Source organism: Manacus candei, unplaced genomic scaffold (assembly GCF_025592945.1).
Source record: "Manacus candei isolate 608988 ecotype Guabito, Panama unplaced genomic scaffold, ASM2559294v1 h1tg000071l, whole genome shotgun sequence".
Taxonomy (NCBI): domain Eukaryota; kingdom Metazoa; phylum Chordata; class Aves; order Passeriformes; family Pipridae; genus Manacus; species Manacus candei.
In genome coordinates, this window is record NW_026138119.1 from 2,484,523 (window position 1) to 2,501,757 (window position 17,235).

General features: G+C 50.9%; 1 protein-coding gene across 1 annotated transcript in view; it reads right to left on the bottom strand.

Annotated features, from left to right (window-relative positions):
* NACC2 (NACC family member 2) overlaps positions 1–17,027 on the bottom strand; it is a 57,584-nt gene extending 40,557 nt beyond the window's left edge. Inside the window, exon 1 of the mRNA XM_051807655.1 lies at positions 16,856–17,027. The gene's annotated coding sequence lies outside the window, so the exon portion shown is untranslated. The remainder of the gene's footprint in view (positions 1–16,855) is intronic.
* Between the last annotated feature and the right edge of the window lie 208 nt (positions 17,028–17,235).

A 17,235-nucleotide genomic window follows, 5' to 3' on the forward strand; every position in this document is an offset into this window, starting at 1 on the left:
GGTCTTTCAAACCAAGCAACCTGCACATAAAAAAATTGCACAGGGAGGTGCCAGAGCTGTCTAAAGGCTCACAGGAAGATGGGTGTGTGTGTGTGTATATCTGTGTATCTTTGGGTATGTATAAATATACACATATGTATGTATATTTGGGATTAGGCTGATTTAACATGAATTCAGTTGCAAATCAAAATGCTTTGATGGCTCTCTATCAAAACCATTTATTTGTGGTTATGTTTTCTTTGTGGTACCTGGGTCTTTTTTAAAAACAAAAAATAACTCGGAAATATAGAACCATAAACCCACGGCTACACTGATCACCTCAACCAAGACTTGCTAAATGCCACTATTAGCGAATTCCAATTTTAGTGAACTCCAATTTCAGTGAATTCCTTTGTCCTACCACACCAGACGTGTAAAGTCACTGGTGTTGCTGCTGCATCCAAACATGCAAAATGTCTCCATACAAGTTATTAAATAAAATGAATTGTTTGGATTGCTGTTACACTTTTCCCCCCTTTAAATTAGAATTAAAGCTAATTTAAGATTTCACAACTCCAAGTTCGCAAAGACCCCCATTTGCAGCTGCAAACCCCTCGCTGCACCTTGTTATCACTTCCTTACCTTCCAGAACCCAAATAAAACCAGCTGTGGCTCTGCCACCATCTCTTTTAGGAGAGGAGAGCTCTGGCCAAGCAGGGCACGCGTGTCCCTGCCCACATTCCTCTGCAGTGACTGCAGCACTCAGCACCCTCCGTGCCTCCAGCACCACCAGCGCTCCCGGCAATCCTACGGACACCGAGGGAAGGGACGGGCTCAGGGTGCCAGTCCCAGCCATGCTGGGGGACAGGGACATCTTCCTATTGCTACACCTCCAGCTACCACCACCCCTGAAATTAAGAATCACAGCATCATGGAATGGTTTGGGTCGGAAGGGATCTTAAAGCTCATCTCCTTCCAACCTCCTGCCGTGGGCAGGGACATCTTCTGCTAGACCAGGTCACTCACTCGATCTGGCCTGAAAGAAAACAGAGTTAGTTTTGTTTGTTTGGGGTTTTTTTTGTTGTTGTTTTTGTTTCGTTGTTGTTTTTGTTTCATTGTTGTTGTTTTGAGGGTTTTGTAGTTGTTTTTAGGGCTTTTTGTTTTGGTTTTTTTTTTTAAGTAGGTGTAAGCAAAACTAACCCAAGTCAAATCCCATCCCAGAACACTGAGCCCCATCAACCAGCACCGACCAAACGGGTCCCTTCTGCTGCCCCGGAGACTTATAAGGATTTCACCTTCCAGAGCAAGCCTGGTCCATGGGATCTGGTTGGGATCTGGTGCCCAGAGAAGGGTGACCAGTGAGCCACGAGCCCACCACCCCCTTCCTCTGAACCCCAGCAGGAGACAGCGAACCCCTTCAACCAAATCACTCCAAAACCGCGCTTTAAACTTATTCCCCAACCCCTGCAAACCCCACGGTTCCACAAAGGTAGGGAAAGAAGCCTCCCGGGAGAGGCGGCGAACAATATCCATGAGTTTCTCATGACCTTAACGGAGATTGCCATGACAACACCACTTCGATCCTCCAAACATGGATATATTCATTTGCACAAGTGTGATTGAGAATAATTAGAGCGAGATTCCCCGAGCCGGGGAGTCGCAGCCGCGCCCGGCTCCGGCGGCAGAGCCCAAGTTTCAAGGGAAGCAGCCTCAAATTTAAATGTAAAAAAGAAAAAAAAAAAACCCCCCTGACAACACTCTTTAGAGCCCCATGACCTAATTCATTATAAAGAATGTCAGTTAGCAAACCTCTTAAATAAAACATTAAGCTAGAGGTAATTTGAAGCCTTGTGGATTTTGTTTTACTCAATTATTTTCTAATGCTCCGACTTCAAGAATAAATATGCGGAAATCAAAAAGAGGGGAAAAAAAAAAAAAAGGAGGAATACTGAGGGTTTCATTTAATTCTTTTTTCAAAAGAAATGAAGACATTCATACTAAACCAAAATACCCTCTACCAAGCCAGATTTTTAATTAAAACTTTTATGTCCTACAAGATTCTTCAAGGTTATAATATCTGCTCCCACATCATGAGGCGGCATCACGCTCAGAGAAGGGCAAGCCCATAATTCACATTAAAATAACCTGTGCTATGCATTGGTATAACTTATATCCAAGACATAAACCCACAAATTAAACCAGGTGTGAATCCTATTTTTTTCCCTTCCCCATGATTTCCATAACCAGCTGTAATTTTCCCTCTGTTGGGAAGAGTTTCCCTCCAGCAGACACAGAGGGAGCAGCAGATCACGCTGGCCTCTGCTTTGGTTTTATTAATGACTGATGGTGAGAACATGGTTATAGTGAGGCAGGTAGGAATAGAAAACCTGTAGAGCAGTAAAGAATAAAAGCCACTGTGGATATGAACAGTCTGAAATGAGGTTAACTGGGAAAAGGGGGAAAACAAAGGGAATCACAGAATCCCAGAATGGTTTGGGTTGGAAGGGACCTTAAAGTTCAGCTTGTTCCCACCCCCTGCCATGGGCAGGGACACCTTCCACTAGCCCAGGTTGCTCCAAGCCCCGTCCAACCTGGCCTTGATAATCAGCACTGCAAATGGTCTTCTAAGAAATACCATAAAACTCCAAGAAATACAGTCAAAAGGAGGCATCCTTGGGAGAAAAAAAAACCCCACAAAAGTTTAGAGCTAAATATTTGTGTTTGGCAGCATCAGCCTTTTCAAGGGGGCACCAGAAGGAGATCTGCACGAATGTGTCTGTCACTGCTCCACCAGCAAGTCTGCGCTACCAAACATTCCAGAAACAAAGAAACCCAGGAGATAAAAAGATTCCTTTCTGCCATCCTGTTTAGAATAAAACACCTCCCTGCTTTGATTCATCCTTCCACACAATCTTTGGGGGAAAAAAAAAAAAAGTCACCCTTTCCCAGTAATTCATCCATGGGTTCCACACCCAACCAGCAGCTCCCTTCGGGAGTGAGTCTGACCCCGGGAGATGCCCAGGGAAGCACAGGGCAGAGCCAACTCATGGAATGCCTCACTGCTCTGATTATCACACCCCAACCACACCCTGGGGCCACTTTCGGGGTGTTAAAAAGTTCCCCTGTGTCACCCAGAAAAGGTATTTGGTGTTGGTAGAAGGTGTGAAGGGTGGAATTCAAGGGGTCCATCCCACCCAACCCCGCTCGCACCGAGGGCTCCTTTTCAAGGCAGAAAACTCCGGATAAATCCACTTCTCTGCAGCAGGGAATAAACAAGGATTAGTATTCACCCGTTCATAACAGGGAAACCCTGCAGCTAGAGGTGGAGTCACTCAGGGCTGGAACATCCAGCCTAAGTTGCTTGACGAATGCTAACTACAACTTCCAGCTTATTTATCTAATTTGGGTTGATTTTTAAATATTGAGTTATCTAACCAGACACAAGAAAAGGAGCCTGAAAACTTCCCATCTTCAGGAGAACTCTGCCTGCCATTTTATAACGCTGTAATTCAATCTACATGCCTGAATATTACTGACTTTTCTCAATCAAATTTGTATTGAGAAATGCCTTAAAAAAATTCAGGACAAATGGTACATTTTTATAAATTGGTGTTAAGTGCCTGGAAAACGGGGCTCTACAGCAAATGAGCCTTTCCAAATCTGACTGCAATGCACAGCCTGCAAATATTTTAGTCATTTACAATATTTATTAGGGTCTATTTTTGTCAATCAATCCATAACAACAGCAGAACATCCAAAACCTCTAAAACAATCCGCTCGATTTTAGGAGAGTCTGGTTTCTGTGCGAGAAATGGGGCAGCTCTGAACTGATACAACCAGTTTGTAGCACACACAAAAAATATATGGAGGAGGGATGAAGTCAGTGGTAAAATCCTCAATGACTTCAGCCAGGCCAGGATTACCTCCAGGAACATGCTGATGCTTGGAGAAATGCAAGGAAGATGCCAAGGCTGGAGAAAAGGGAAGCTCAGGTAAGACCTTCTTGCTTCACCTGAAAGGATGTTGTAGAGAGGTGGGATCGGCCTCTTCTCCCAGGTAACACCAGGATAAGAGGAAACGGCCTCATGCTGTGCCAGGAGAAGTTCAGGTTGGACATCAGGAGGAATTTCTTGCTGGAAAGGGTGGTCAGGTATTGGAAGGGGCTGCCCAGGGAGGTGGTGGAGTCCCCATCCCTGGGGGTGTCCAGGGAAGGACTGGACGTGGCACTGAGTGCTCTGGGCTGGGGGACAAGTTGGGGATCAGGGTGGACTCAATCTTAGGGGTCTTTTCCAACCTCAGTGATTCTGGGATTCTGGAAGGCTGGGAGGCCTCAGGGTAGGGCCACCCATCCCACCTCCGGTGTTCGTGGTCCAGCCTCCCATCACTCACAGTGCCCCCCATTCAGGATGAGGGGCCAAACAGAGCCATAAATGGGTAATATTGCACATCTGGGCAGTCTGACCTGTAAGGTGAATCTCAGCCTGGTGCCCCCAGGGCACTGCTCAGGGTGAGGGTGATGCTGTGCACCCCAAACCCACGGAATACGAAACACCACCAAATAATTCCAGAGGGAGGAACAGCTGAGAACCATCAGAGCCTGTAATCACTGTCAGGACAGGTCTGAAACACCGATCTAAGCACAAAACACCTCCCTGTCTATTCCTGAACCCACGAGGTACAACACACTCCCCCCAACCCCAGCCCTCATTTTAAAATTCAGCCTTTATCAGCTTGAGTTGAGCAAATCCAGTGGAAAGGCAGAAACGGATTGTGCTAGTAAGCAGAAAAACTGTTACATCTTCTGAATGTAATTTTGCCAAAAGCCTCTGCACAATTTTTTTTGTCACGCTTTGCATTATGAAGGAAATTTCTTTTTAGAAGAACAGGAGAATGATTTGCATAATATTCTTTGCAAGTTAATATCAGCCTCTGATAATGATCTCTGCATAATGCAAAAACGTTTGAGAAGACTGTTACAACACTAAGTAATCATATTTTAAATTATGTTTCCCTTTATAGAAAGGTGTTGCAAAAACACACAGACATGAAATCTGTCTGTTGAAGTCCCAAGAACCACCTGACCATCTTCCCACTATTCTACTGTTACAGATTGCAACACTGCCTTTCAAAATCTTACAAAACAAATTACGCTGCAACAGTCTGGCTTCACAGAAGGCAGAGCTTTTTCCTGTGCTGCTGCTCCAGCACATTACATTTCACAAGAGCCTCTGATGTACTGCACGAGTTAAGCAAGGACCTGGAAATTAAGCTGTAACACAATCAGATGCACCGCAGCAATTAAGGCGGGTTCTCTGCTCACACCAGCACCGAGGGGAGGTGGCAGCACCAGGGCATGGCCTACCTGCCACCAGGGACTGGGGACACTGGTTAGGCTGGGTTATTACTGCTCTGGCCCAGTTGGCTGCAGAGCCACCAGGGATCACGGCTGTGACGCCGCTGCCACATCCCACCGTGCCAGGTGTCCCCTCTGGCAGGCAGTGATCTTCCCGAAATCTCCCTGTTTGATGCAGCCACAAGATCTCCACCAACGCCATCGTTCATGGCTAATTAGGTCAGGAACTAAACATAAAAGCAGAGGTCCAGGAGGAAGCCATTTATACAAGTATGCCGGGCAACATCCTAATAGATGTGGGCACCGACGATTTCCCTCAACCCATCTGCAGCGGGGGATGTGGGTGGGAAGCTAATGCACTTGGATATTAAATACTTAATATGTCACTAAGACTAAACAACCACAACCAAGTGGTTTAAACCTGAGCTAACCTTCCCTGAACTACAAGAGAGAGGTTCCTGGGACAGCCCTCGCACGAGGCGATAAAATACAGGAGTCGTACGAGAGGCAAAGAAACTCTCAGATCAATCCATTGCCTCAGATCTGGAGGGAAGCATGAAGCAGGATCCACGGTGTAGGCTGTGCTCCCAAGAGCGTTGCCTTGCAGTGCCAACACCAGGATGTGCCCCAGAGACAGTCAGTGCCCACAGCCTCTGCCCATGGACCACATGCAGAAAGTACGTATAGTCCAGCCAGTGCTACCCACGCCTGTGACACACACAACAGGGCATCATTCAGCCTGGAGGGTGGGTGGTTCTTCTCCCACCTACAAAACGAAGACTAAAATTCAAATATCAGATCTGTGCGGTCAGGGCAAGGAGAAAACAGCCTCTCAGATGTCAGCTCAACCACTGCCCTCGGTGTGAAACCGCCACAGACACACGGGATCATTCCCCTTGTCAACAAGTTTTGGGAACTTGCAGAGTTTGTCCAACCACATCCAGCAACAGGCAGGAGAACAGCAGGGAAAGTTCTCAGACCACAGACCAGCTACAAAGCATTTCAGGGAGCATTTCTGCAGACACTCATCCCTTGGTGGCTTGGCTGTCACAGTGTCATTAGCCCGCGAACACGCTCAGATGTTTCTGCAGGGTCTTCACACACCAGCTGTGCCAACAGATGCTCTGGCACTGTGGGCACAAACCCTCCATCCCCATCCTGGCAGACAGTGTGGCAGTGTGTTGTCAGGTCCCAGAACACCCCACCTGGAAGAAGGTTAATCCTCCAACAATCCTCCACCCCATCCCATCCTCTCCTTTCCGTACCTTTTAACGAGCGTCCAGCAGTTCCTCGCCACACCTCACTCCAGCCTCCCTCCGACGGGTCTGCCAGCGAATCTCTCCCTTCCTTCCCCCAGACTGACACCTCCATCCACACTGGTACCACCAGACTCAATTCCTAAGCTCCAAATCCACCATCACCTGGATGCCAAGAGGGAAACCTTCTCCAAAGTGCCAGCGAACACCGGCAGCCGTCGGCACGTGTGCTCCGGAGATCACGAGGGTGTGGGAACCGCCTCGGGAACCGCCTGAACCAAATACTTCTGTTGCTAATGCTGCACATCACGCTTTACATAACATTCCTGAGGCACGCAGGAGGCCAGGAGCAGGCTGGAGGGTGGGGAGGGGACAGACTGTGGGACACCCAAACCATTCCAACAGCACTTATCCGTGATGCATGGCCAAGGGAGGCTGCAGGAGCATGGTTGCAACTGGGCTGGCACTTGGCATTGACTTGTGTTGCTTTATAAATATGTTGCAATTGAACTGCACAGAAAGTGCTTGAAGAATTCTAGGGGGGGGGGGAAATACCAGTTTGAAGGTGCAAGGGCTGCAAAGAACGTACAAATCATGACTCACTTTCTAAAACCTTACAAGAGAGCAGTAAAGGCCACTGGGATATTTTTGCTGTTTAAAATCCCTTGAAAATCAACACTATGCACTGTGGACATCACCAGTGGACACATGTACATGGAGTGGTCCTCTGTATTTTGATGGTGGCCAAGCAAAAAAAAATAAATTAAGCTTGGTGGTGGGGTGATGGCCTGGACCAGACACGCTCAGGCTGCAGGTTCACTTGGTTTCTCCACCCCCTCCAAGTCCCACTGCAAGAAGTTAAATCCTCCCTTCTGCATCATTTCTTGTGCCAAATCCAGATCAGTCAGCAAGTACTGCAGGATACACCTCTCCTAAGGCACTCACAAACGAGGCAACAGCCAGATTGGGATCTTAAAGGGGAGGTAAATGAGGAAACTTCCTAAACTGGATTGTAGAAATACTCATGGAGATACCACATGGCTCAGGTACCTCCAGCTGCTCTGCTGTGGCCACAGACTCCCAAGGGAATGCTCAGGTGCTTTCCCAAGCCTGGGAAGGGTCTTGAGCTGGGACTGTTGGACAGCCCAGGAAGAGGGATGGATACTCAAGATGCAGCCAGACCTGTGCTCCTCTCCAGGCTGGTCCCAGCTGGGGAGCAGAACAGGATGGGGCATTTCAGGCTCCTCCCCAAACTGATTCATGAACCTTCAAGGACATGGGAGTAGAAATCCTAACACCACCATGTAAGGATATAAAAGTGCTGCAGTCTGGAAGTAGAAGCATTGCCACCATCAGTAGACCTGAAAACCACCCAGAGCCAGGCCCCTTGAGCTGGTGGCACAGGTTCTCCAGCCCTCACTGCCTGACCCCACAGCAAACCAGCCTTGGGCTCAGTGCTCACACTGCCAGACCAAAGCACTACAAGTACATTGGGCTCAATCTACATTTTTACAGTTGCTCAGGGAAAAACACCACCAAAAAAAAAAACCCTCAAAAAACCAAACAACCTAACAGTTGCCTGAAAAACCAGTTATTAGATTGCTTGCAATGAGTTGAAATGAAATTCCCACAGATTTTATTGGACGACTCAGATATTGATTCTGGTGTGTTCAATCTGCAGCACAGAAATGCACCTTGCTAGAAATCCCACCTGTGTGCCGGGCCACAGACACGCACTGGGAATGTCTAGGGCTGCTTTTTCTTGCTCCCTCTCCCTTGGCCTACAACTGCCACTGCACATCAATAAAATAAGCCAGGAATTCCAGACAGTAGTGCCTTTGTTCCCTGCCTGCACGTCTGCCACCACCCAGAGAGATGGAAGAGCAGGGGGAGCTCACGCAGGAAAAGGAGAGTGTGACACCCACCAGAGCTCCCACCTCCATCCTGGTGGTCATCACCTGCCTGCACCTCTGAGGGCTTCTGGACCAGACCTCCAGGTAACCCTCGGGAGCCTGCCAGCCTTCCTGCTCCCAGGAATTCTCTCCTTGTACAGGATCCCAGTGGGACTGTAGCATGGGAAGGCAGAGACAGGTCAAACACACCGAGATATTGTTGCTCTGGTGGGTTGGTTTCCTTTCCCTTCCCAAAGGCAGTTTAACTTGAGTGGCATAAACACTGTTGGTTTCACCCAAAGGCACAAACCACTCCCCTGTGCCAAAACACATCCCCAGTTCATCCAACTGCACGAGTTGGGACATGGATGGGTCACACTCCGGGCAGGGTCTCCCCCATTCCTGCCATTATTTGAAGATTCTGGATCCTCACTCCAAATTCTCTCAGGTTATAAATCCACGAGATGCCTTGACACAAAACAACAACATTATAAATTGGTTTTTTTACCCACATAAAAAGGGAATAAAACAATTAAACCCCAGGCTCTGGTGTGTGCAAAGAGCTATTCCATGGTTCCAAGAAAGCACTTCCATCTCCCCGGCCGTCCAACACCCGCGTCCCTGTGATGCGGTGCCAGCAGCACGCTCTGTGCTTCATGGCTCACTTCACAAGGCATGAACCCAGCCCCCAAAGACTGCCAGCGTGTTCTCCCGAGCCCTGCAGATGTTTCAGCTCCAGTGGGCTTCCCAGTCAGCCCACCAGCATCCCTCCCTGCTCCCCTGCCTGCGTGGTAACACACGGAACAGCGAGTGGGGAGGAGAGCGGAGCGGCTGGGAGACAACAACTCTGCAGCTTCCACAGTGCTCTTTGGCTTTTTTCTTTATAAAAAAAAAATAAAATAAAATTCATGCTTGCAGCATAAACATGAGCTGGGCTGGTACTCCACTCCTCCCTCAGCGGGATGTTCTCATCCTTCGACTTCCAGCTCATCCACTCCCAAGGCACATCCCTGCCGGGACAGCAGCACACCCACCCTCCCAACAACTCCAAACCCCGTCCCCATGCTGGGAAGGACAGTTGTGTTCTTCACTAAAGGACCTGCCCTTCCCAGTTTATCCAGCATCCCACAGGAGGTGCAGGAGATGTGAAGTTCTTGGACAGCACAGGCAAAGCTCTGGAGAAGGTGCCCAGGAGTGAGTCTAAGCCTCAGACTGACCAGCACAGAGTGTTCTGGATGGGCTGGACCTTGGAGCAGCCAAGCACAGCCCATGGCCTTGCTGGAGCTGTGGCACGGATCCTGGGAGCTGTCTGATGAGTCAAGAAGTCCCGTTGTTGGATTCACTACACAGCCTGGGAATTAGTCAATCCTCCTCTTTCTCCTGGGGAGGGGGGGCTGGCCCTCACCCAAATATTGTGTAAGCTGAAAAAAAAAACCAACCCAAAACAGATAAAATGTAGAAATACTATTCTGGAGGAACGGGGGAAAGCTGAAGCCATAACAGCAAGTGATTACTTGCTGTTCTCCCATTCCCTTCCTCCGAGAGCCTTAAAAAGGCTTCTCACCATCCGGCTCCGGCCCTGCTCACGTTACACTGGGATCAACCAAAGCGGAGCCTGGTGCTCGTGTCCTACCCAAGGTCACGGTGACAGCCAGCTGCCAAGGAGCCCAGCACTTCCCAGAGCTCTGCCCCAGCCTCCAACACCAGCATTCCCAGCTTCCCAGGCAAGACTTGCCCGGTGGGGAGAACACAGGACTCGGGAGCGATGGAACCGTGGGGCTGGTTTATATGAGGTTCATTTCCATGGACACCATGCAGAAAGCTAAGGCAACCTTCCCAACTTCCACTTTTTCCCAAGGCTTTTCTCTCGCCCTCCTTTTCTTCCCCCCAGTTCTTAAAAATCCAATTATAGCACGACTCTCTCAGCAGGGGTCAGTGTGGAATAAGAATCGCCCGAGTTAATGGACATGAGACCAAGAAAGATTAATGCCTAAATGGTTTCAAAAGTTGTATGATGCCGATTTCATTAACATTTTAATTGTAATGTATCTTTTTAATCTTCTTTCACACTAATGGTTTTATATGCTTCAAAAAAGAAAAAAACTGCTGACAACAAAAATATCAACATACCAAAATTAACAGACGGAACTGAGTGCTGTAATGGGAACTGAATGCAATGCAGGAAACCATGTTAATGATGCATTAAGAGTAGAAACCGTGCTCAGACAAGAGTCAAAAATTCAGTGCTACACTTGCATGCCCTGTTTTTGTCTTGCCCAGGTGTCTTTCAGCAGGGTTGTGCTGAAGCAATAACCCCAGCAGCATTACCAAATGCTTAAATTTGTCCCCAAAAAGGGTGCTCTAAGCCTGGAAATTAATCTAATTTAACCAGGATGATACAGAGGAGCAGCAGATTCAGAGGAGGTGGCTGCTGCTGTCCATCACCCCTGAACAGCACCACCACGGGCTCAGGTGGAACCACAGCAGAATCCACAGACGGGAGAGGCGCTGCCGCCACCGCCGCGCAGAATTTTATTTCACTTAATTAGAAGACAATTAAACCTAAGCAATAATGTTTCATTAAGCATGGGCATTGATGGCGTGAGCACGGCTAAACGGAGGGAGGCGCAGAAGGAGAGGATAATTGAGGAGCAGACAAATGAAGTTTCAAACAAGTTTTGTTTGTAGGAAGGAGGGAGCGACGCAGTCGCCGGCACCTGCCCGTGGGGCTGGGCTGCAGCTCCAGGGGTGATCCAAAAAACACAGTGTTTTCCCTCACAGTCCATCAGAATTTGCAAGAAGGGACAAGATCCGGTCAGAGGGATACAGCCCCTCCTTATGACCATTAGCAAATCATCAACTTTACATCTGCAGTGAGAATGTGATTCCAACCACAACACAACAACCAAATCCTGCTCAGGTTTAGTCCTTTAGGGTCGCTGCAGCTGGTGCAGTGCACAGACAGGTTGCTAGTGAAGGGACACCTATGGAGAGGGGTTACTCCTGGGAATTTCATTCCCACAGGATCTCAGCCATGAGTTTTGCATCTAAGAGAAGCACCTCTCCCAGGAGGGATCCATGGTGCTCCAGGCCAGCCAGGTACATCCTATCCCACTGGAAGTCTCCCACCAGTGCTATCCAGGCCTCTTCCCTTGGAAATCAAGTCATTTTAACCACCTTCAAGTGTATAAATCCTCGCTCCCCATCTCTTTTGGGCACTGCCTTCTGCATGGCACACCTTGAAGCACCAACCCTCTATTTATACACCTGCACATTACACCTCTGTGCAGCACAATGCCACCAGAGCTCTGAGCACCGAAACACTGCCACTCCTCTGCCATGTCATCACCAAACAGCACTTCCCAGAACCTCCCTGCAGGGAACGATGCTCCCTCCAAACCCAATCCTCGTTTTCCTAATGCTTCGTATAATCGGAGCGTAAATGTTTGTCCTATGACAGGGAGAACTGGCATGTAAAACATGTCCCCCCACACACAATATATATATATATATATCTCCAAGGCTGCCATATGCTTCCCCAGTGGATACCACGATGGGAATGGGTGTGTGGAGCAGAGCCAGCGCTGGCACCCGAACACAGGGCCCACCACGGCTCTGCCACCGAGCCCACGAGCCCGAGGAAGCACAACCTCCACCCCCACTTAACTTGCAATTCTCTGCACATGCCACTGTGCTGCTGAAACTCGTCCCCCCCACCCTCCCCGCCCCAGACACCCAGGGATGAAAAACATCTGGCTCCTCTCCCCCAATCGATACGCCCAGAAGAGCCCTGACTGCTACAAACGAGGTGCTGCGCAGGAGAGCAGGAATCTTCTCCTGCTGTTTTAACGAATGATTAATAGATCCTGATATTGGCTTTACGGCCGCGGGGATGACACCGGGAGGTGAAGTGTTTAATCTCATCCCAGTGACTATATATGGTCACTCTGATGGAGTCACCTCCCTCCCCTCACGCTCCGCTGCCCTTCGCTCCTGGCACTGGGCTCTGCAGCAAAACTGGCAGGGCTCGGGCACGGCGCCGGTGCGCCAGAAGTCAGCAGACTCCCCACGTTCCTGTGCTCTCTCTCCCCCTCTCCTAATTTTTTCCGGCTTCTAAAAACCTTAAACTGGGAGGAGAACACGAAGAACGTACAAACACTCAGCAAAAATAACCCCAAAACCCTAAAACATTTTAAGAGTGTTTTACAGAGAACTGTTGCACGGGGGGGAAAAAAAACCAACAAACCTGTCAAGTTACTTATGCTTAAATGTATAGTTCATAATCACTTAGAAGGTTGGGGGATTTTTAAATAAAATCAATCTTTTGGTGAGAAGTGTATCAATTTATTCAGCCCACACAGACTGGTTTGTTAGGGGAGGGTAGTTTGTGGCTGCTGAAGCAGGAGCAGCCATTCCTGCCACCCACCCCCCCCAATCCACCCACCTAGGGGAAAAAAAATGCACTGAACTATTTGTCTTCATAGGAAATCTAACACACAAAAATGTACTTGACACGCAAAATTCTTTTAAAAGTCCGACGTGAGGACCTCTGCAAAGCCCGAGGCCAAACTGCGCCGGCTGCGAGCAGCCCCGGGAACACACACAGCACAAAACCTGTGCCAAGGGCTATTTATCTTCATTTTATCCCACTGAGCCCTGAGCTTTCGGGGGGTCTCGGTCACCGTAACAAATAATTGCTCCCGACACCACTGCCCCAACACCTCGTGCACGGGCTGCCCACACCAGCATCCCCCTCATCCCTCCTGGGGCAACCTCTGCCCAAACCTGGGGATGAGGGGGAGTGGGGGAACCTTCACCAGGCTGAGCCCCTCAGCAGGGAAGAGGAGGAAGCAGCTCCACAGGCTCCTTCCATCATCTACATGGCAGGCTCTGTCCCAGCAGTCTGATTTTTATTACCTCCGTCCCCATTTAGGAGCGACCACATGACAAACCCGAGCGCAATCCTGCCCGGGGAGCTCGCCTGGGATTGCCTCTCCCTCCCTGGGATCACAGCATTTTAGCAAGTTTTCCCCTTAGCAGCAGAATTTGCGGGTACAAAGAATGCAAGATTTAATTTATTTTTTTTTTTTTAAAAATTCCTGCGCTGCCTCCAAACATTCGCTTGAAAACAAGTTGGACTTAAAAAAAAAAATAATAAAACAAAAAACCACCCAAAAAAAAAACCCCAACAAAAAATAAACCGCTAATGAATCACAGTTCCTAGCAAATGAGCAATTGCAGTTGACACAATGAATTATGCCTGAAGCAAGCTGGGAAACATATTTTGCAAATGATCTCATCCACAGGCAAACCTGGCATGACACTTGATTTGCTAAAAAAGACACAAAGCCTGTCAAAATTCCTGTCACTTCACAAATAAAGTCAGGTAGAGAAAACCAACAGCCTCACCCTCTTTTAAGCATGCTTCACCTATTTCTCAATTGCTTTACAGGCTTGATTTAATAATTAAAAAAAAAACCCCACACCACCCTCCTGTAGGTGTGCCCATCCCAGTGGGTGCTGAGGGCTGTTGGATCCGCTGCCACTTCCCTGGATGAGGAATAAATGGGCTGGGAAGCTGCTCTTTGGATGCCAAACACAGGCTCAGCTCGATTTGAAGCCTAATTGCAGCAAGATCTGATGCTCGCTCTGGCCATTAGGTATGGCAGGGACCTCACAATTCCCTTTCATTTCCTCCAGCTGAATGCCTGGGTTTTATTTCTTACATTGCATTCAAGTAAACTCAAAGAAAGGTAGGAAAAGGGGGGGGGGGAAAGCCATTAAAGTGCAGCCCCCCTGCTCCTCAGCATCCCTGGAGCTCTCTGGGAGCAGTTCCCTTCGGCCCAGCACATCCCACCCTATTTCCCCACCTGAAAAGCTGCTGGCTCAGAAAACCTGGAAAAATTCAAACCCATGGCTGAACCCTCCCTTCTAACCCCATTTTGTCAGGCTTGAGTATTTTTAAACACAGAGCAAAGCAGGAGCTGAGTCCCAGCACCCTTTCACAGGTTGTTCCGTGCTGTCTGTCCCCAATCCACGTCACCCCAGTGCCAAGCTCAGTCCTGGTGTGTCACCAGGGCCAGCACATCCCTGCCGAGCCCGGCATGAGCCCTCCAGAAGGCCTGGCAGGGCCAAGGGCCTTTGAGAACAAGACAGTCTGAGATAAATATTTCCATTCCAAGGTGAGCTGGTTTGTGTCCCCGGCTGGGAAAGCACAGGCCAGTCTGGAGGTTTCTCCCAAGCCAACCCAGAGCTCACTGCATGGGTCAGGCTCTGGCAGAAGGTTTCTTGGCTCTTGTTCTCCGAGCGTCGACCGGCAACGCCGCAAACGGCCTCACACCTCCCGACACTCCAGCTGGGATTGGAGCCAAAGCCCAGGCCAGAAGGGACTCACCTGGATGCTCCAGGCAGGATCAAGTTCAAGGAGAGGGGATTTTTTCCTTCCCTGGACTTATCAGCAGTGAGGATGCTCTGTGTCCCCTGGACCTGTCACTGGTACCTGCTGAGAGGAAGCAAAATCCACCCTCCTGCCCCAAATCCCAGCAGACTCCCTCAGGAAAGCACAGAGTCACGGCTGGGGAAAGGAAAAGGCTTTTATATTGCCAGAGGGCTCCAAAAATATCACTTCCAAAGTGATCCAGCATCAACGCATGTACCTTAGCTAATGGCATCCATCTGCTAAAACAAGGGGGGCTCTGGGGAAAGTTTGGGCAGCCCTGAACAACAATTTGGGGAATTCTGCAAAGCCACAGCCCAGCCAACACAGCAAGGGTCCCAGTGGGACCCCTCCAATGCTGCAGAGACCCCCCCCTGCTCCTGCCCTGACGCCTGCATTTACCCCACTGTCTGTATTTCCAGCTGCCTTGGGAGGGCTTTTTGACAAATTTTAAGTTCCAGAAATCCATCCCCACCCTCCAGTGTCCCAATGCGACAGCTTTTCCCCCATGAAGCCTTAATTAAAAGGCCTCTGCAGGAGGAAAAAACCCAAAACACAGCAGCTACAACCACAGAAGGACATTTATTCTCCGGAGGAGAAGAACCCTAATTATTTTATATTTGCCGCTTACTTCAAATCCAGCTACTATCACCTCCATTATCCGCACCTTGGGGTCACAGACTTATTATCCTCAGCAACTCAGCTCATAAGGAACAGCTCAGCTTTATTCTTTTTGGTGAAAAACTTATATAATTTCAGAGCAGGAAATTTGGGCTTAGCCATGCTGGGAGGCTGCAGTTTGGAGCAGGACTGGGTCTCCCGGGGACCCCTCTGCCAGAGTCTCCCCAGCTCTCCCCATGGAGAAGCAGCAATTTTCCCGGTTTGTTTACCGATTCCAGCTTCTCCTGCTGTTTAATATTTCAGCTGGAGAAGGTGAGCCGGCACGCCAGCCCCTCAATTACCCAGGGCGAGAGGCAAACACTTGGCAGGCACAGAGCACATCAAGCCGCCCGCAACCTCGCAAATGCCTCCGGAAAGGAAGGGGGGGTGCGGGTGGAGGGGGGAGAGAAAAGGGAATATTCAAATTAATGACCCGGCGGGTAATGGAGGCTTGGCTGGAAGTGATCCTGCACTTTGCCATCGCTCGGGCCGGCGGGAGCAGCACGCGATGTACCGCTGGCGTTGGGTTTTCCTACGGCAGGGAAGATGTTTGGAGAAGTCCTTGAGCGCTGTAACTACAGCAGCTGCAGTGGGCAGGGGAGCGCCGGCGCTCCCCAGATCCAAACCCAGCTCTTTTATCCCAGTTTTTCCACCACGAAGCTCACGGAGCCCCTCGGGACAGAGGGGTCCCCGCACCGGGATGGGGGGCACAGTCCATAGCGAGACCCCCCATGAGCCCCCTCCAGGGGGGCACTTCCCCCCCCCCCCGACTCGGGGATCCTCCCCCAACCCCCAATTCCAGCGTTCCGCCGCCTTTTCCTTTTTAATATCCCCCCTTTCACAGCGTTTTCCTCCCCGCGGGAGCGAAAAGTCCGCATTTATCCCCGATCCCGACCTTCAGCCCCGCAGCCCCTCCAAGGTTGGTTGGGGGGGGTGTCCAACAACCCCCCCAATTCCCACCTTGCTGCAGGACCGGCAGGAACTCCGCGACCCCCCCAAACCCCGCTCCCCACGCCGGGGGTGCGGGCGGGGGGGTGTCCCCCCTTCCCCTCCCAACCCGCGCACCCCCCGCACCCCGCGGTGTGACCGAGCCCCCCGGGGACCCCCGCAGGATGCGGGCGGAGGGCGCGATGTGCGCGTCCCCCCCCGCAAGCCCCCGAAGCCCCCGCGCCCCCCCGGGCGGTCCGGGCGCTGCGGCGGCGCCGGGGGCTCGGTGCGGGGCCGGGGGTGCCCGGCCGGGGGTCCCCCCCCGAGCGCGGGGTCCCGGCGCGGCGCTCACCTGCGGGGCGCCGGCCCCCGAGGCTGCCCTGGGCCTGGCGCGGCGGGGCCGGGCGGCGGCAGGAAGTGATTCCAGCCGCTCCTCACATGGACTTTCCCTGACCTCGCCCAGCAGCGCCGGCAGCCGCCGCACAGACCGGCCCGGCGGGACCGGCACCGGCAGCGGCTCCGCGCCAGGGCCGCCGGGGGCGGGCGGGGACGGGGCGAGGGGGGCGGCACCGGCCCCTCCGGGGGCACCGGCGGGAGGAGCCGCGGGGGGCGGGACCCCCGAACGCCCCCGGCCCCGCTCACCCCCACCGGGGCCGCGGGAGGGGCGGGCACGGCCCGGGAACGGGGCGGGAACCGGGATCGTTCCCTCGGGTTTTAATTTATGCTACTCAT